Consider the following 20,961-nt stretch of genomic DNA (forward strand, 5'->3'; position numbering starts at 1 on the left):
TTGTCTTTCCCGAGAGACTGAATATACACATAGACAGTGGCCAGACATTTATAAACAATGAACCTAGACCTACAACCGCTATAGCAACCAGCCTAGAAAGTCAAACCACAATATCTGTGGCAATCAGCCCTCAAACGGTCAGGAAGTGGTCAATAATTGCCAGCTTCCCTAAATTTTGCTCCTGCTTCCAACTCAGGATCAACCAGAGAAAGCCAAATACTCTCTTCAAACCAACCCTGCTTTTCACTAGCCCACTTCCAGCTTTCCCATGCCAGCACCCTGCAGTCAGAGGACACCTGAGCATCCCCCTGTTTGTTTCTCACTGTCTTTGAGCTCTGCCAAAGCATTTGCTGGTGGCCGACTCCACCACAGTGGTCGGCTCTGCATAAATCCCCTTGCTTGGTTTCATTTATGTCCACACTCCCAACAGGGGTTATATTAGGAGAACAGGGTAGGTTCTGAGTCTAAAGGACTGTTGCAGGTCAAACAGTGCATCATCCACCATGGGCTGTTGGAAAATGCCTGGCTATTTCTAGAACATCTAGGAGAAAAACCCACCTTCACACACCACACACACCTAGCAGATAGGCCCTGGGGCCAGAGCGTCTTCCTTGACCACTTATTTCTACACAGTAATAGCAGCAGGAGAAGCAGGAAGCCATGGAAAATAAATCAGCCGCTGAGTTCAAAATGCTCCAGTCCATCACACCGCTGCGTCGCCAGCCCATGGTGCCACGCCAATTACCCCTGCAGGCACTGAAGCCACTTTTCAAAACATGGTCAAACAAACTCCAGCAGGGCTATCCAGGCGTTAAACCACTCAGACACGATTGTCAAAACAAAGAATTCTGTGCCAGTAAATATGAGTCTGGGCTCCAGTTAAGCAATCACCTGGATGACAGCCTGAGGTGAGCAGACCTGACCCAGCACAACTTCAGATGGATGTGGCTGAAGAGAGAGCAAAAGGGCAATGGGATGAGGGGGACCAGGAGCAAATTTAGTCAGACTGAAACTGGGGTGGTTTTCTGTCCCATCATCCCTGAGCAACCATAGTTTGGGGCTGTGGGTGACCCTGTTAACTCAGGTCATCGATGGGGCAGGTGAAGCTATTTCCCATACCTTCTTGAGCTCTTGACCAGGGTTCACATCATTATTTAGAAACATCAGGAAATGGGCATTTATTTCCTAATGAACTACTGTGTGTCTAGCGCTGCCCTTTCCTTCACATTTGAAAACTTCTTCTCAGTATTTAACTCCTTGGAGGACATATGACAAGCGACTCATCCTTATCTTATTAGTTCTCCTTCACCAGGGCTGTGATAAGTGCCAACACAGATGCTTACATTCTGGACTCCCAAGGAAAACTCTGGAAATCTCCCTAACCCCAGCATTCAGAGAAACTATGCCATCTAACATTTAAATGAGCTTTTAAAATCTATTCAGCACCATTTACACAACTCACTTGGTTTAACCTCTGGAAACCTTCTATGCTGGTATCATCATTATCATTGTCTCCTTTCTGGGGCTCAGAGCATTTAACTGACTTGCCCACAACCACACAGCTGGAAGGACCCTACTGACCAGCATCCACAGTAGGTAGTTCGGTGGTAGAGGACTGGAGGTTCCGGGGGTGGTGGTGCAGTGGGGGTAGAGCTGGAGGAGTTTGCCCTAAGTGTCTGATACTGTGCAGGTGGTGAGTTTGAGCATTTACAGGGCTCATGGGGAGGCCTGTGGCCGGAAATAGCCTCTGGGTTCTATTTAAGCCCCAGAAAGGGAGTGCCTAAGTGAACAACTCCTCTGGTATTTTAATGCAACAAAAAAGCAGGAAATATGAGGAGTTAGCTGGCTGCTGGGATGGCCCCTAACATGCACTTTAACTGTAATGAGCTGGTCATTTCCTGGATGTAAAGGAAAGGTTTAAGAAAAAGATGACAGAGAAGGCTCCCGCTCCCAGCTGCCAACCCAGCCAGCTGCAGAGAGGGAAACAAATGAGCTTCTATAGATGGAATCCTTTGTTTGAATAGCGGTTAATTTTGGCTTCTCTTTGCTTGTAACCTGGAGTGGGCTGCTAACATCTTAATGCTTCCCTCAAGGCAGTAACTAGAAGTCCCTGGAAGAATGACCATGTTGGGACCCAGGAAGAGACCGGTTATAAGAAATAGCAAGATACTGGACAAGTATGGATGAATCAAGGATGGATCAAAGGATTGAGTCAGATTTTGTGAAGGGTTGGGAGCCTGTGGATCTAGGAGAGCCTGTAAAGAGTTCCCTTCCTTATCTTTCCATGCCACGTTCAGGTGACAAGTACAAACAATAACAGATCCCATCTGCCAGCCAAAGTAGGAGTGAACAGAGTAGCAAATAGCCTGTGGACAGAGTCTGCAGGGAACGGGCTGAGTACAGAGCCAGCCAGGGAGGGCAGGCTTGTTTTGCTGACCTTACTGAGCCCTGATCCAGTACCTCCTAACCTGGCAAATTGAGTGCTCCCAGGAAACTCTGCCCAGGTCCTCCCCTGTCCTCTCACCTCCTCAACTGCCTCTGTACTGCTTCCACCCACTCTTCACATCTTGGGCAGCCTCCCACCTGGAGGTGCCAGAGAGGATAAGGCAGCGCTTAGATTGATTCTGTACTTTCCCTCCTTCTAAGTTGTCCAGGACATGCTCCCCTTAGGGTTCTAAACACCCTACAGTCTTGGGAATAAGAAAGAATGAAGAGCTGGAAGCAGGATGTGTCATTCTCCTCCCGTTCTTGTTCTCTGGTTCTATCCTCTACTGGCAGCCAAGCTGAATTGTACCCTTTGAGTGACAGCTTTCTGCTGTGTGACTCCTGTTGTGTAACCAGCAACCAGTGAGGAGCATGGCTACCTCTCCGTGACAGATGGGAAGATCTCTGCTCCTGTCTGCCATGGCAGGACTGCAGAGACTGCTTGGGAGAGGGGAGCACAGGATGTTAGAGCTGGGACTGAGTTTTGACCTGAAGACCTTTGAAATATTTCTGAAGAGAACAGAAAGTTCCTAAAAAAAAAAAAATCAACAATAAACCTAGGTTTTAAAAAAGAGACTAGAAAAGAGTCTTGGATTTTGCAAGAGTGAAGACTTGATATAGCTGCAGGGAAGATAACTGGTTACTTAGTTCTGGAAAAAACAGTATAAAGGTTCATTTAACTATATAAATGTAGGAATATAGAAGCCAGAAGGAAAAAGTGTCCTTGTAGTAAGTGAATGGGTATCTATGTTGGAGTCTGATAGAAATCTCTGCTATCATTCCTTAGGAAAAGCTGGATTTATTGAGGAATCCTGGGAAATCTGCCAGGCTGTTGCCCCATTAGAGCTGCCTAAGTTCTTGCACAGTTCATTGTAGATGAGGCCAACCAGTGGCATAGTGGTTAAGGTAACTGGATCCCACATGGCTAGCTTCCCGGTTCAAGTCCCAGATCCAATGGCTTGATATAAGACACTAGGCATATGTGCATGTATGCCCAAAATACCAAGAGGAGAATAGAGGAGAAGGGATTGTGGCATGGTCAATCCCTTCCCCCTGAGGGGCGTGCTTCCCCACTTTCCCTCTGTCTTTGTCTCTCTCCAGTGAGCATATGCACCCTATTGTTGTGGGATGGCTTCTGTGATGATACCCAAGTTCTTGGTATTTTAGACAAAGAGTTGAATGAAACACACAAATAGTGTAAGGAAAAGATTTATTAATAAAAGTACCTTCCTGAAAGGTAGGAGTGAGCCTGAGTGGACAGAAAAAGAGTGGCTCAAAAGGCTCTAGCAGCTGCATTCTGCAAGATTAATAATTTTTAATCTAGGTCGTGTCAGTTGATCATTGGCTGGGCCCATCATTCTCATCTCATTGGCTCTATCAAATATGGATGGACCCATTGATTTCTCATTGGCTATTTCATATGTGGCTGATCCCACTGACTTATGTCATTGGCTGTCAACTGTGGCCGGGCCCACTGATTTATGTTATTGACTGTATTAAATGTGACTTAATCAGACATTCCACCCACTAATCTCCTGATTACATTACCTTGGGTGGGAAATTTTCTGCCCTGATTGGTTTTTCTATCTAGCCACATGGAAAGACATTCCAGCCCCCCCCCTTACTCGCTTTCATTTGCTAGCTTTCTCCTGCCTCACTACAATTAAAAAAAAAAAAAAGACAAAAGAAAAAGAAGTTGTATCCACTTCATCAAGATGAAAGACCTGTTTTTGCAGAATGTGGGAACCCTGACATATGCAACACAAAGTTGGAGAGATTCTGTGTGGAGCTCCACCCTATAGACTGCTCTGGATTCTCAGGAGAGACTCCCCGGGGCAGGACTTGGGTATCTCTGTGGTTGAGCACATTAGCAATGAGGCCTGTTTGAATGGTTTTTGAATGTCAAACATTCACTAGACTAGCCTCAGGAATTTTCATCCCAAGTCTATGGACCTCCACAAGGTTGGCGAATAGAATTCAGACTCCGTGTACTTGAGTGAAGAAAAGATATTTCTTTTTATAACTCATAAATGAAATTTAGCATTTCCTTCAGTAATGATGTAGGCAATAAACTATACTCGTCTTAATAGAACTTTTGACTTTGTCAACAATAGAGATCATAAATATTTTCATATCACTTTACTGCTGTTGGTGTTATCTTGAAATATTGTTTACACTCATTGCTGCTTCAAAATTACAGCAGCTATTAAACCTGCCACTAGAACCTGGCAGGATGAAAGCACAGTTCTAGTTGTGATCAGGTGATAGAATTACTTGTAGGTGGCTTGCACTAAACCAGCCTGAATCCTTAGCTTAGGTCATGCTGAAGAGAATTGGTTACTCAACTGTTTACACAGAGGTGAGGGTAACTATTCATATTTCTAGCCGACGCACCTCTCTTGAAAAAAATTCAGTTTACCAGTGAAAATTAATATCTAACATTTACTTTGCTAATTAACAAGCCTTCTGGTGCTAATATGAAATAAAGCTGTAGTTTTGGTGGTATCACTCTCTGCTTAGATCTGTTTTGCTTAGTCTTTCAGATGCTAATTTCCTCTCTGAAGAGTACTTTTCTTATACGTGACTCCAAATGTTCATTAACTGTTCCTAGTGCATAGATGACACATATAGCATATTATGTTGAAATATTTTAAAGGAAAAGATAGTAGTATTACACACACTAAGGCTGACCCAGAAGTTTGGGAGCAATTGTAGGTAATCTGACATCCAGTGAATCCTTGTGTTTCTTTTGAGTAACTACGCATTGGACTTCTCCATGAATTTACAATTAAAATCACTTGGGAAGCAGCAGTAGGTATGTGAGTTCACACACTACTGAATCCTTGGGTCCAGGGCAGACTGTCAAAGTTGGCCTGGCAAACTTCAATACTAGGTCATTAGAAAAAGGAATTTCTGAAGTAGGAGACCATTGCTATATTCTCTTGCCCTTTCCTTGGAAAGAAGTATATTATTTCACAGAAACCCAGAAGATAAATGCTGAAAGGCCATCTTATCCACTCTTACTGCAAGTGTCCTGTTCCCAAGATGCTAAATATAGCTAAATATAGCCAAGGTATTGAATCCAAGAGAGCAGAGGATGCCAATCTTCACTACCCTTGGTATCATTTTCAAATGTAAAGAGGTTCAATGCCCTTTAAAGATAGAGGACTCAGTGTTCTCTATTTTGAAATCAAATTACTTTTTGGGCAGAAAGAATGAGGTTTAAAACCTTAGCATTGGGACCAGTAGTTAGCATAATGGCTATGTGGCTGAACTCCCATGTAGTTGATCACAGTTTGAGTCCTGGACCTGGTGGCTTAAACTCACACCGGGTGCATGCGCGTGCATGCCCAAGATCCCAAAGGAGAATGGAGGAGAAGGGATTGCGGTGTGGCCATCCCCCCTGGGTCGTGATTTCTCACTTTCTAGCTCACTGTCTCTGTCTTTCTGGTGAGTGCATGTGCCCTATAGCAAAAACCTCTCAAACAAACAAACAAACAAATCTTAGCATTATTAATACAGGAAGGGACTCAAAAAGAGCATTTGTTCCAACATTTCCATTTATGAGAAAACAAAGACAAAATGAGGTAGCTTTTAATGGCTACATAGCTGCTATGCTGGCCAGTTTGAGAACGTCTTCCTTCAATACAAAGATTCAGTCCCGGCTGAGATGAGACAGTGGGAGATGATGAAATTGCAGCTTCAAAGTAAGTGTATATTCTTCACGCTATAGCCTCAGGAATTTTCATCCCAAGTCTATGGACCTCCACAAGGTTGGCGAATAGAATTCAGACTCCGTGTACTTGAGTGAAGAAAAGATATTTCTTTTTATAACTCATAAATGAAATTTAGCATTTCCTTCAGTAATGATGTAGGCAATAAACTATACTCGTCTTAATAGAACTTTTGACTTTGTCAACAATAGAGATCATAAATATTTTCATATCACTTTACTGCTGTTGGTGTTATCTTGAAATATTGTTTACACTCATTGCTGCTTCAAAATTACAGCAGCTATTAAACCTGCCACTAGAACCTGGCAGGATGAAAGCACAGTTCTAGTTGTGATCAGGTGATAGAATTACTTGTAGGTGGCTTGCACTAAACCAGCCTGAATCCTTAGCTTAGGTCATGCTGAAGAGAATTGGTTACTCAACTGTTTACACAGAGGTGAGGGTAACTATTCATATTTCTAGCCGACGCACCTCTCTTGAAAAAAATTCAGTTTACCAGTGAAAATTAATATCTAACATTTACTTTGCTAATTAACAAGCCTTCTGGTGCTAATATGAAATAAAGCTGTAGTTTTGGTGGTATCACTCTCTGCTTAGATCTGTTTTGCTTAGTCTTTCAGATGCTAATTTCCTCTCTGAAGAGTACTTTTCTTATACGTGACTCCAAATGTTCATTAACTGTTCCTAGTGCATAGATGACACATATAGCATATTATGTTGAAATATTTTAAAGGAAAAGATAGTAGTATTACACACACTAAGGCTGACCCAGAAGTTTGGGAGCAATTGTAGGTAATCTGACATCCAGTGAATCCTTGTGTTTCTTTTGAGTAACTACGCATTGGACTTCTCCATGAATTTACAATTAAAATCACTTGGGAAGCAGCAGTAGGTATGTGAGTTCACACACTACTGAATCCTTGGGTCCAGGGCAGACTGTCAAAGTTGGCCTGGCAAACTTCAATACTAGGTCATTAGAAAAAGGAATTTCTGAAGTAGGAGACCATTGCTATATTCTCTTGCCCTTTCCTTGGAAAGAAGTATATTATTTCACAGAAACCCAGAAGATAAATGCTGAAAGGCCATCTTATCCACTCTTACTGCAAGTGTCCTGTTCCCAAGATGCTAAATATAGCTAAATATAGCCAAGGTATTGAATCCAAGAGAGCAGAGGATGCCAATCTTCACTACCCTTGGTATCATTTTCAAATGTAAAGAGGTTCAATGCCCTTTAAAGATAGAGGACTCAGTGTTCTCTATTTTGAAATCAAATTACTTTTTGGGCAGAAAGAATGAGGTTTAAAACCTTAGCATTGGGACCAGTAGTTAGCATAATGGCTATGTGGCTGAACTCCCATGTAGTTGATCGCAGTTTGAGTCCTGGACCTGGTGGCTTAAACTCACACCGGGTGCATGCGCGTGCGTGCCCAAGATCCCAAAGGAGAATGGAGGAGAAGGGATTGCGGTGTGGCCATCCCCCCTGGGTCGTGATTTCTCACTTTCTAGCTCACTGTCTCTGTCTTTCTGGTGAGTGCATGTGCCCTATAGCAAAAACCTCTCAAACAAACAAACAAACAAATCTTAGCATTATTAATACAGGAAGGGACTCAAAAAGAGCATTTGTTCCAACATTTCCATTTAACAGATGAGAAAACAAAGACAAAAAGAGGTAGCTTTTAATGGCTACATAGCTGCTATGCTGGCCAGTTTGAGAACGTCTTCCTTCAATACAAAGATTCAGTCCCTGCTGAGATGAGACAGTGGGAGATGATGAAATTGCAGCTTCAAAGTAAGTGTATATTCTTCACGCTAGCAATAACTACTCAGAAAATGTGATGGGAAAAAGTTGCTTTTTACTAGCAAAAAAAAATTCGATAAAAATCCTTAGAAAGATTATTTCTTTTTCATGTCACCAACAAAAGTAAATTCTGGATGGATTAAAGACCTAAATGTAAAAAAAGAAAAGAAAAGAAAAGTTTAAAAAAAGACCTAAATGTAAAAACAAAACAAACAACCCATACACATATATGTATACACATAAGGTATTGGAAGAAAAAAAGATTATTTTCAAGATCTCTATGGAGCAATGAATGACCTTCTTAATGAGCATACAAAGTCTCAGGTTCATACTTTATATAGATTTTAAAATTTAAATAAACCAGGACCAGCAGATTGTGTAATGGTTATGTCTCTGGACTCCCATGTAGTTGACTGTGATCTGAGTCCCAGACCAAGTGGCTCAAAACTCATGCTGGGTGCATGTGCGTGTGTGCCCAAAATCCCAAGAGGAGAATGGAGGAGAAGGGATTGTGGTGTTGCCATCCCCCTGGGGGGTGATTTCTTGCTTTCTGTCTCTCTGTCTCTCCAGTGAGCTCATGCAGCCTATAGCAAAAATTTCTCTTAAAAAAAAATTAAGTGGACCTAAGGCTGGCAGGTGATGTGATGGTTAAGGTGCTGGACTCCCAAATGGGTGAAAGTAGATTGAGTCCTAGACCTGGTGGTTTGCTTTCTCACTTTCCTTTTCTCTCTCTTTATCTCTCTCTGGTCAAATTTTTAAAAATAATAATAATAGATGGAATTAAATAAATAATTCTTTTAAAAATTTACTTAAATAGACCTTGAATTCTAGACTGCCCCAAACTGCTTTCCTTTCAAAGACTGAATAAAAATTAAAATCCACCACAGACAAAGAAAGGACAACCATCATATTAAGGGAAAATATTGCAACATGTATAGCAAGGGATGGGTTGATATTTATAATTTTTTTCAACAAATGAATACAAACAACAAAGATAGAGTTGGTGTTTCATACTTGCAGGTTATGCATCATGGATTCAAGCACATATTAAAAATATTCAGGGTCAGCAGGGATGGTTAAGGTGGCTGGATCCCACACAGCTGACTGTGTGGTTCTAGTCCCAGATGCACAGGCTTGAAAAGAGATGATTTAAAGTATATTCAGGGACCAGTAGATGACGTAATGGTTATGTCGCTGGACTCCCATATAGTCGACTGCAGTCCAAGTCCCGGACTGATGGCTTAAAACTCAAGCAGGGTATGTGTGCATGCGTGCCTAAAGTCCCAAGAGGAGACTGAAGGAGAGGAATTGTAGTGTGGCTATTCTCCATGTGGGGTGATTCCTCACTTTCTGTCTCTCTGTCTCTCTCTGTCTCTGGCCAGCACACACACCCTATAGCAAAAATTTCTCCAAAAAATAAATAAATAAAGTATATGGGAATATGTGTATAGATTATAGGCAAATACTATGCCACCATTTTATAGTAGAGACTTCACCTTCTCCGGATTTTGTTATCTGTGGAGATTGGAGGGTTGGAGGAGTATATTTTAGACCAATCTTCTGCAGATACCAAGGGGTAATTATAATTTAGTAGAAAAAAATGAACAAAGGATATGAACTGGCCACTCACATTGAAAAATGCAAATTTTCACCAAGCACATGAACTGATGATCTCAGAGAAGTAGATTTTAATTTTAGATTTTCAGAGCACATGCATTTTCAGAACCATTCAGGAAAAAAGAGTATTAAGTCACGAGCAAGTGATAGTCTTCAGGGAAAGGGACTTTCCAGAAAGTTGGGAAGGTATAGTGAAACTATTGTGTGGTGACACCTGGCTTTGTTAAGTTTGATTCAAGAACAAGGAAAGCACAAGGTTGGTCGTATCCCCTTTGACAGAAACATGGCCGTGTGTATAAAGATTTAATAGAAGGTGACAAAACCCCTGAGTACCATGAGGTTAAGGCATAGCATACTTGAACTTTCCCACATCTGGCTTGATTCCATTTGTGTGCACAGTGTCCTCCACCCCAAAGCCTGGGGACAAGGGAAAGCTTCACATCCTCCTTTTCTCCATGCAGCTGCACCCTACTACTAATGTATGTATGTATGTATGTATGTATGTATGTATGTTTATTATGCTAAAGGGCATGTGTGCTTGCCAGAGAGAGAGACAGAGAGAGCAAGAGGAAAAAGCATCCCCTCCACCATGATGAATGGTCATGCTGCAATCCCTTTTCCTCCATCTGAAATCTCAGATTAAGGATTTGGGGCACACATATGTGCCCAGTGTCTTTCTCAAGTCACCAGGTCTGGGACTTGAACCATACAGTCAGCCATGTGGAATCCAGCACCTTAACCTCCATACAACCTCCTGGCCCAGATTTTTATTTTTTATTTTATACACTTATGGTTTCATTTTGTCCTTACAAAAAGCCTATTGAGTACTTCTTAAATAAAGAGAAAAAGGAAAAACGATAATTCATGAAGAAACAAGAAAAGGGTGCGGAAACTGGAAAATATACTCATCTATTTAATGATTCAGTTATATTTCTATCAATTGTCTGTATGTAGCAAGCTCCATATTAGATGCTGCCTAAAATGAACAGTAAATACTTTGCTAACTTGTTCATATGAGTCACCTCTCACAAGTTCTTGACATTGGTGGGAAGTTAGATTTGTTTTCCCCTTGAAGTATCTATGCCACTTCCAAAGCTTCTAAAGCTGAAAGTTTATGTTTTGAGGAGGTTCCTAAAATTTGATCCAGTTAAAAAGGAAAAAGACCCAAGCTTCAGAATACATGTAAATATGTTTTAAAGAGTTAAAAGCACTTCAAACATAGCGAATTGTAATTGTTTTAATATATGTCCTGAACAGAAATGAAGTGTTTATTGACAAATCAGGTGTGGAGGATGCACTCACCTGAGAGTTTTTGTTAATTTAGAGTTCCTATAGGAAGTGTGTGCTCACCAGAGAGAAAAAGAGAGAGAAAGCGAGAAATCACCCCCCCTCCCCCGCCAGGGGTGATGGTCATGCTGCAATCTCATCTCTACCAGTCTGCTCTAGAGATTTTGGGCACTCACACACTTGTACCCAGCTTGATTTTTCAAGCCGCAGGGCCTGGGAATCAAACCACACACTCAGCTATGTGGGATCCAGTGCCTTAACCTCCATGCCACCTGCTTGCCCACAGTTGAAAATTTTAGCTGTAACCTTAACCTCCATGCCACCTGCTTGCCCACAGCTGAAAATTTTAAACTGTAGTTTCAAGGTAAATAGCTCTTCCTAAGTGGCTGTGGTATTGAAATCAGCAAACTCTTACAAAAATTTTTTTTTAAATAGCTCTTCCTAAGTGGCTGTGGTATTGATATCAGCAAACTCTTAAAAAAAATTTTTTTAATCTCTGTTCTTTGAAATCTGAGATATCAACTCTATGGAAAGGTCCTGGGTTCCCATCCTTGGAACTGTATGCCACAACTTTTGTTATTTCTTATCTAAAACTGTAAGAACCATGTAAGAGGTAGTATCTATGTGACCTTTGATGAATTGCTTCCAACCTCTTCGCTCTTCAAAAGGAAGGGATAATAGTAGACACTGACCAGGATGATAAAGAACCAAAGGAGGCAAGTGGAGGGCACAGTGTGGGGCACAAAGCAAGACCTCGATCAGTGTTCGTTCTTGTCCTTTCCTACTGGCAAGACCCCTGTGGAAAAATGTATGGAAGTAGCTGATGAATGAGTTTTGCTCTATCTTCTGATCGGATCTCTGTGGAGAACAGAGCCTAAGGTGACCTCTAGTGATTTCCTGTCTCAGCTGTGTCCACAGCTCTGTGTAATCCCCTCCTTTGAACCACATGTAGAACTTGTGACTTGCAAAGGTGAAGCAGTGTCACTCCCTTGATTAGGTTCCTTCATATGGCAAGATAAATACGTTTTGTAATGTAATTAAGGTCCAAAATCAGTTGATTTTGTGTTCATAAAAAAGGAGACTATCGTGGGAACCAGCAGTTAGAGTAATGGCTATGTCACTGGACTCCCGCATAGTCGACAGCGGTTCGAGTCCCAGACCCGGTGGCTTAAACTCATGCTGGGCGCGTGTGCATGCGTGCCCAAGATCCCGAGAGGAGAATGGAGGAGAAGGGATTGCGGCATGACCATCCCCCATGGGGGGTGATTTCTCGCTTTCTGTCTCTATGTCTCTGTCTGTCTGTCTGGCGAGCGCACGCAAAAAAAAATGGGGACCGTTAGAGAAAAGCTCTCAAAAAAAAAAAAAAAAAAAAAAGAAAAAGGAGACTACCCTGGGTATGCCTGACTTAATCAGGAGAAAGCCTTTAAAGAGAAATGGGGTCCTTCTCGTCTTGAAGCAATAATCTGCCATGTTGTGAGAGGCCTAATAAAAGAGGTCACATGGCAAAGGACTATGGGTGGCCCCTAGGAACTAATGACAGTTGGCAAGTAAAAGGGGACCTCACTCCTGTAGCTGCAGAGAGATGATTTCTACCAGCAACCTGAGGGAACTTGGAAATACTGTGTTGTTGGAAAAGCTATGACATGTTTTTCTAAGCAAAAAAGTACATCGTGACTTTTCCAACAACCCCATATATTTTTTTCCCTAGTCAAATTTCTAATCAGACCACAGTCCCTGCCAACACCCAGATTGCAGACTGGTGAGACCCTGAGGCAGAGAACCCAGATAAGCCCGACCTGGATTCCTGATTCATAGAAGCTGTGAAATCATAAATGTGTATTGTTTTAAGGTGTTAAGTTTGTTCAGTTTCTATAAAACTAATATAATCTCCCCATAGTTTCTCTGCTTTATATTGAGATAATAATGAAGAGGACAAAAGAATGGTAAAGATAATGAAGGAATAGAAGAAGGAGGAGAAGAAGGAAGGAAAACATGAAACATTTATTGAATACTTATTATGCATCAGGCACATTAGTCAAGGTCCTGACAGGAGATAAATGAGGCACTGATATGGTAAAGCAAAGAGAACTTAACAAAGAACGATATGCCCAACAAGGGATGCTGAGCCATTAGCACATTTAGATCTGAAGGAGTAAAGGGAGAGAGCAGAATTAATGAAACCTTTAGAACGCTTAGCTACGGGAAAAGACTGACAGAGCCAGAGATGTAGGTGGAGGTATGCAGCTTTGGTTGAAATGGAAACCCAACATTGTGAAATCCAGGACTATATATACCCTGGGCTCTTCTTTGAATTAGTCAAGATCTTCCAGTATCTCCCTTTGGGTGAACCCAACCAGAGGCTGGAGGGCAAAGGACAGTGGGTGATACAGTCTTCGAGGTCAGGTTCTTAGGACATAGAGCAAGGATGAAGAAATGGATGGAGGCTGGAACTGGACAGACAGGAGAATGGCAAACCCTAACTGATATTCCTGACTTTGGTACAGAGACGTTAACTAACTTTCTCAGGGTAAGGTAACTGCTTGATAGCAGACCTAGCACTGAAACCCAGGCAGATCTAGCTCCAGAGCTCAGACTTTTGGCGACTACAAATACAGTTCCCAGGACCCATCACCTCTGCTGCCTTTCTATTCTGGGCTTTCCTTGGGATCTGGGAGACTCTTACTGTCAACAGTGACACAGTCCTGATACTGCATCCCTCCCAGTGTCTGGCCACACTCGCTTCATCCAAATCAGGTGCCAGCATCTTGCTGGTCTGTGACCAGAATTGGCCCTCCATAATCAACATGTGTGACCAGATGAAAGAAGAAATAAACCTTTTCTCATGAGATTTCCAGCCTAGTTCTTCTGGACCAACAAGATCAGAAAACTCTGATCCATGGATCAAAGGCTTTGACATATCCTCCCAGTTATCTCCCAATTACTTCAAAATGTTTGCTCACACCTGCAAGAAGGGAAGGAGAGGGAGTGAGAAAGCCATCTGTGGAGATATGCAGCCTTCACTTTCAACTGCAAAGCATCCCTTCTAAAGATGTGGTGAATTCAGCTATTTCAGGAGTCGGGATTATAGATGTGACCCCAGCCCAGCTCTGAATAACTGCCTAGGATTCCTGACAATTGTAAAAAGAAAAGAAAATGAAAGGTTTTCTTTTTCTTTCTTTTTTTTTTTTTTCAAATCTTTCACTATAGTTCATCAACCTGCCAGATGCTTGATTAGCTTCTTTGTAGGTTGACAATCTAATTCCTTCTAGAAAAGACCCTGGTAGAATACCAAGGCTATGGGATTTAGGGGGACAGTGCTCTTGGCTCTGGTCCCATAATTCCTTCTAGAAAAGACCCTGGTAGAATAACAAGACTATGGGATTTGGGGAGACAGTGCTCTTGGCTCTGGTCCCCGCTCTGCCACGTGACTTTGGGCAAGTCATTCACTCAGCAAACATTCATTCCTTGAGAATGACAAAGTTAAAAGACACGGTTTCTGCCTTTAGCGAGTATACAGAAAATTGAGTAGTAAAAGATATAAGTAAATAACTCATTTATCACGGTATGATAAATGCTAAGAGGTCCCACAAGAGAAGCCCAGGAAGGGATACTTAGCTTGGCCTGGAGGAGGTGGGCAGGAAGTCTCCTGCCCTCTCTGAGGAATAAGACGGGAGCCTTTCCATATTTGTGAAAGGAGCTAAGGTATGAGAACACACCTCTTCTCCCTTTGAAGCCCCTTCGATGATGGTTTTCTGCATTTATCTGTGAGTGAGAAAGAAAGCCCAACATGGGTGCCCTCCATCCTTCCTCACAGGACTCATGTGAGGAAAGGCTCTGACCTCTCCTTGCTCCTACCTCAGTTTCCCCACACACATTCTATTATATGTACTTCTTTGGCTATCCATATGCCCAATACACATAGTTTCTACATAAATGTGCTAAATGAGAGAGATGAAATTTATTGGATTGGGCGAAGCAGGGAGCTGCTGAGGTCAAAACTTAACTGGAACAAGGTGAAGAACAGGGAGGAGAGACCAGGAGGTGGCACAGTGCTAATGCAACTAGGTCTACCTTGGAAAGGACTTGTGTTCCCATCCTGGGCATCCCAGAGCACACCATGTGCCTGTAATCTGGGCTGGCTGAGGCTGGGGTGGCTCCTGCAAGAAGGCCCTACTGGGGACACCTGCCTCTGTGTTTCTCTCCCAGTCCATTTCACTCTTCTCAGAAGAAAGGAAGAAACTTTAAAAAGAACAAGAAGGAGAGAGTAGAGGGGAAGGGACCAGAAAAGCTGGAGAGAAATCAGACCAGCTCCTCAGAGAATTCCAGAAGCCAGACCTGTGCCTGTCAGGACTACAGGAAATGCCTTGGTGGCTTTCAAAGTTCAGGACTGTTTGAATCTTCAGAGGGATTAAGAAAAGCCCACAAAACCATCTCTGCTTAAAAGAGAATAGTTTAGGAAATCCCCTGTGTTTTAAGGGGACAAAATCAAGTTAAAATTAGGAAGAGAATGCAGACTTCTCAGATAATTAGGAAGGTGATACCGCTGCTTGCAAAAGCATATGCTTTTTTTCAAAGGCAAATTAAAAAAAAAGACTGCATTTCTCATTCATTAATGCCTACAGCCACTCATTCACCTCATGCTGGGCACTGAGTGGAATACAAAGTTGTACAAGACTCCACGCCTGCCTTCAGTTGTATTCTAATAAACATTTATTAAGTATCTACTCTGTGTCAGACACTGGACTCCATCCTAGGATTCAAAAATAGAAGGCTGGACAGTAGTGCAGTGGTAAAACATGACTCTCTGCAAGGCAGACTAAAGGGGTAAGGATCTAGGTTCATAACTGGAGACCTCCCTGGGTACATCAGGCCTGCATATATCCATGATCTGAGGTTGGCTGAGGCTGGGGTGGGTCACAGTGTCAAGACCTTGTTGAGGACATTGCCTCTATCTCTCTCTCTCTCCCTAGTAAAAGAAAGAATAAAACCTTGGAAAAAAAAAGAAAAGAAAAGAGCACAATTTCTAACCTTAAGGAGCTTATAGTCTAGTCAATTTGCTAATAAAATGTCTTCACACTTAGAATATTTTGGACATTGAGTTGGACAGATATTATTCCTGCCTGCATTTCTGTCAGTTCTCTGGCTTTTGAAGGGAGAATAAATCCTCTGGATTTATTCCGGAGACTTGGCAGTTAAGCTCTGAGTTCACAGTATTTGTGACTGAGAGAGGGAAAAAAATGGTCTGTTTGCCTATCTCTCCCCTGCAGGTTTAACAATGCACCTGGCTGGATCAGAAACATCCACTTTGTTCTCCAAATGAGGTGTTACACACACTGAGTCATTTTTCTGGCTTTTAAAAGCTTAATATAACTCTCCCATCTCTCACCTTTCTCTTCTACCTGCCTTGTTTAATAATTAGACTGTGTAATAAGTGCTCTTGATGAGGAGGAGGTGGGTTATTGTTAGGGCCTACAATCCCTGGGACTGTAACAGTTCCTTTGCCAGAGTCATCATGTTCTGGGTGATTTCCTGGGTGTTTTGCTGAGTTGAAAAAGCCAGAGGCCTTTCCTGTTTCAGGGTCCAGGCTTGACTGAACTTGGGTCATTCTGTTCCTAAGGGCCTTGCTGAGGAGCCAGATTTGGTTCCTGTCTGTTAGGCCCCTTGTCACTCCTGTTCCTACCTCAACTTCCACTCTACTTACTGGGAGTTTTTACTAACTGCAGGTGACCACTGCTTCTCAAGGTCCCACTGGGTTTGCAAGGTAGAGAGGTAAGGAAAAAGAGTCGAGGCCAGCCTGTAACAAGGCAGAGGAGTCAGGAGACCTCACTGGTGAAGCACATTTCGGTAGGAAAGCACTCATGACAGGAAAAGAAATGATAGGTAGCTACCCGTGAGGTGGCGGGGAGGATGACTTTTACTGAGAGTTTACATATCTTTACTGGTCTCAGAGTTGCAAAGATTTCAGTTCAGATTCCAACTCTCCCGCTGAAGATCGTGGTGATATGATCTTAAGCAAGTCATGGAGCCCTCTCTTGCTTCTGTTTCTTCATCTGCAAAATGGAACTCAAATACCTATCTTGCATAGTCATTGTGAAAACTGGTGATAAAACATACCAAGTGACTTGCATTCCATAGGCACTCAGTAAGATCGCTGTAGTTATTTATTCGGTGCATTTTATGTATAAGGTACTTACTAGGTTTGGGTGATACAGGAAGAAAGAGTAATGTGACAAATAGGATTGACCAGTGAATGGTCCCAAGAACTCTCTTGTGGGTTACCTGGCAATGGGCTAGCTTCCCTTTTCCAGAGGCACAGGGACTAGATGTACCCAATCACAGCTTCCTATGAGAGCAGGAGACCCGAGGTCTCTAGCTGGGCATTTCACAGCCCTTTGCTAAGCAGTAGGCTTGTATCGCTTTATGTCTGAATCCTAAAATATATACACCCTCCCCTCTCCAGCAAGCCAACCTATACAAAGGGAGAGCTGCAAGGGGTCCCTCCTCAGAAGCACTGTCCTGTGGTGCCTACAGCTGTATTCCAAATGACCCTACCTCTCTGCAGGATCCAGGGAGAACAGGGGACCTATGTACCTGCCCTTTCTTGAGTTTCACTTGCACCAGAGATGCTACTACTAAGAGCCCTTTGCCAGAGCAGAAACGCAGCTTTTCTTTAGAAAGCAGTAAATGTAGCACTGTATGATAAATACTAGAGTTCTTTCACAGGTCCAATTGGGACCCAGAGAAGAGGCAACTAAATGCCTTTGGAGAAGGTACTACTTGAGCTAAACGTTGAAGGAAGATCTTGCCAGGCAGATGCGGGGGGTGTTCATAGGATGGGGAAGGGGGCTGTCCAGTCAAAGGGGATGGCATATGCAAAGTATGGCAGCCAGAGAGGAATGAAAAATTCTGCTTGCTTATAGTGTTGAATGCATAGTGATGTGATTAGAGATGATGCTGGAAAGGTAGATAAGACTTTGAAGGTGGTGCTAACAAATTGAAATTTATATTTGGGTAATAATCTCAAAACACATGAGGTAGGTATGCATTGTAGGAAGATCATTTCACAAGCTACATAAGCCTGGTCTGGGAGGAGCAAGGCTGGAAGCAGTTGCAATGATCCAGGTAAGGGGTGGTGATTGCATACACTAGGGTGTTGCAATTGGAGAAAAAGAGAGATTTAAGAGGGAGGTGATTTGAGAAACAGCATGTTAGGACTGAGAGAGAACTTATTAATTATTATTTATCTTTTTTTTTTATAGAAGAGGAAATTGAGAACCAAAGAGACTGCATAATTTCTAGCAAGTTGAATCTCCTTGCACCAAAAACCTCTTTTCTTCCTTAGGAAATTCCCAGATGATTAAGATGATCAGGGTACGCTTCTCTAGGTATGGTATTTTTGGTCTTTGGAAGTATGGGGTGGGGGGGACTCTACTGAAGAGTAAATTTTTTGAAAAGGAAGAAATAATTGTGGGAGCCTCTTTTCCTTCCCCTGATGATCTCTCAAAGCATCTTTCATTTTAGAGGGATGTGGGTTTTATTTTCAGACTCACATGTTGGTTAGTTTGTAGAATTGACACATGGGGCCGGCAGATGGCATTGTGATTAAGGCACTAGACTCCCACACGGCCAATTGTGGTTTAAGTTCCAGACCTGGCTGCTTACTTTCTCACTTTTCCTCTCTCTCTGGTCAAATTTTATAATAATAACAATAATTAAGTAAACTTTAAAATTCATGCTTGTCAATGCCTGGAAGTGACCCTACAGTGCATACAAAGAGGTAGAAATTTGATCTGATGCAGTGAAAGTGGATTACTGCAAAAGTCTAATTGGTGACTTGATGTGCTACCTAGCTCTAATAACCAACCATTCCGCATCATTTCTATAGGACGTCACTTGAGATGTGTATATGGAATAATCCTGTGGCACAGGAATTGTTGGTCATATTTAACATGGCATGAACCTGAAGCCCAGAGAGCATGGCTATGTTCACAAAGTAAGTATGCTGCAGTGCTGAGATTCAGAACTCAGAAACATGCGATTCTTATTCCCTTTTCTTCCCACCACACTTGATTATCTCCCCGAAGCTGGCACAGGTCTTCCCATCATTTTGCATTTTAGCCCCAACAAGTATAAGCCCGTGGCTGTAGGATTAGTGGGTCAGATACGAAGTGTGTTCGGTCTTCCCCTTATGGTCTCTGACTCAAATGTGGACAGGGTCACCTATGGGTGAGTGTGGGTTGTTCTCAAGAACAGGGGATATCTTTCTTCAGCACAGCGGTCATGGTAACCCCCGGTAGCATAAGGTGTGCACAGGGCCATGGGGACAAATATTGGAGTAGGGTTCTCCCCTTCGTATTAAAGGCTTCTCTTCTTTCTTCTTCTCTTTCTCCTCCTCCTCCTTCTCCTTCTTCTCTTAACCATAAGGCACCTGTGCTCACCAGAGAGAGAGAGAGAGAGAGAGAGAGAGAGATTAGACAAAGGGAAAAGGAGAAATCATCCCCCAGGGGGAATAGCCATGCTTCAATCTCTTCTCCTCTTGGGATTTTGGGCACACATGCTCATGTGCTCAGTGTGATTTTCAAGTGGCTGTGTCTGGGACTCAAACCATGGTTGGCCATGTGGGAATCCAATGCCCCAATCACCATGCCATCTCCTGGCCCCAGAGGGTTCCCTTCTAAAGATCTGTCTTCAAGTACAGCATGATCTAGACCTTTAACAACACAGTGATCACATCTCTTTACTTAAGAGGTGGGAAAAAGAACTGCTAACATCAATTAGCTCTTCCCCCCTTATTGCCACAGTGTGCCTACACTTGCCAGACAGAGAGAGAGAAAGTATCCCCTAAAGGGACGTGGTCACACACCCATTTCTTCATCCTATTAGTATTTTGGGCACACATGTGTGTTTTTCGAGCCACCAGGGCTGGGATCCTATGAGCGGGACTTAGCTGCTGTGCAATTGAGCTAGTCTGATTAGCTTTTTCTTAAACATATTTTATAACAATTTTTTAGTTGTTAATATATATAAAATAAATAATAAAAATAATGTTCATTCTAAAATTACATAGAGCTGACCCTGTAGGCTAATAAGGGGAACTCACCTGGATGACTATGGCTCCAATCCTAGCTCTGGCAGCTTGAAAAACATGCTAGACACATGTGCAAACACACTCCAAATCCCAACAGGATGGAAAAAATGGAAGAGAAGGAATTGTGGTGTGACAATGACCCACTGGAGAGTGCTTTCTCTCTCTCATGAGTGCACACATCCTCTGGCAATAGAAAAATAAATAAATAAAATTATATATCAATATATGGAGAAACATTTGAATGTGTACACATATGCATATTTCCATATACTTGTGTGAGTATGGATACACAAATAAAACTAACTACATACATACACAGCTATAGAAATTTCTGTTGTACAAATGCATTCAACACCACCTGCTAGCCCCAGGAATAGCCCATCTTGATAAGGCTTGTGTGTAACTGGATCAATAAGATCATGTATCTGAGAGCGTCTGGCATAGCAATTACGTTGATGAATTCTACATGGCCTACCGCAGTTCAAGTCCTGGACCCAGTGGCTTCATAATCATGCCAGGTGCATGTGCAGGCACACCCAAGATCCTGAGAGGAGAATGGAGGAGAAAGGATTGCGGTATGGCCATCCCCGCTAGGGGTTGATTTCTCACTTTCCCTCTCACCATCTTTGTCTCTCTCTTCAGCAAATGCTCACGCTCTAAGGAAAAAACCTCTTAAAAAACAAAACAACATGTAGCAAGTGGACTGCACATAGAGAAAGGCTATTTCTCATGTTCTTGTGCAATAGCTGGAGGGAAGAGTCAATGCTCAGATTGATAACTTAATTTGTGTGTCTGCTGTCAAGTGCCCACCAGAGAAGGGACCTATATAAAGACCCAAAGTCCCTTGCCTTTAAGTACTTCTGGATGCCTCTAGCAATCTTTGTCTCCTAAACTATCCAGGTAATTAACCTGAGAAGGTTTCCTACCACATCTGTTTCACTAGAGCACGAGAC

At 42.5% G+C, this 20,961-nt stretch overlaps 1 long non-coding RNA gene across 1 annotated transcript in view; it reads left to right on the forward strand.

The window, feature by feature from the left end:
* Window positions 1-19,342, forward strand: part of LOC114006143 (uncharacterized) — a 36,569-nt gene extending 17,227 nt beyond the window's left edge. Inside the window, exons 2-3 of the long non-coding RNA XR_003547907.1 lie at window positions 18,180-18,305; window positions 18,806-19,342. This is a non-coding gene — a long non-coding RNA (uncharacterized LOC114006143). The remainder of the gene's footprint in view (window positions 1-18,179; window positions 18,306-18,805) is intronic.
* Window positions 19,343-20,961: the final 1,619 nt, after the last annotated feature.

Source organism: Tupaia chinensis, unplaced genomic scaffold (assembly GCF_000334495.1).
Source record: "Tupaia chinensis unplaced genomic scaffold, TupChi_1.0 Scaffold000075_1, whole genome shotgun sequence".
NCBI classification, from domain to species: domain Eukaryota; kingdom Metazoa; phylum Chordata; class Mammalia; order Scandentia; family Tupaiidae; genus Tupaia; species Tupaia belangeri.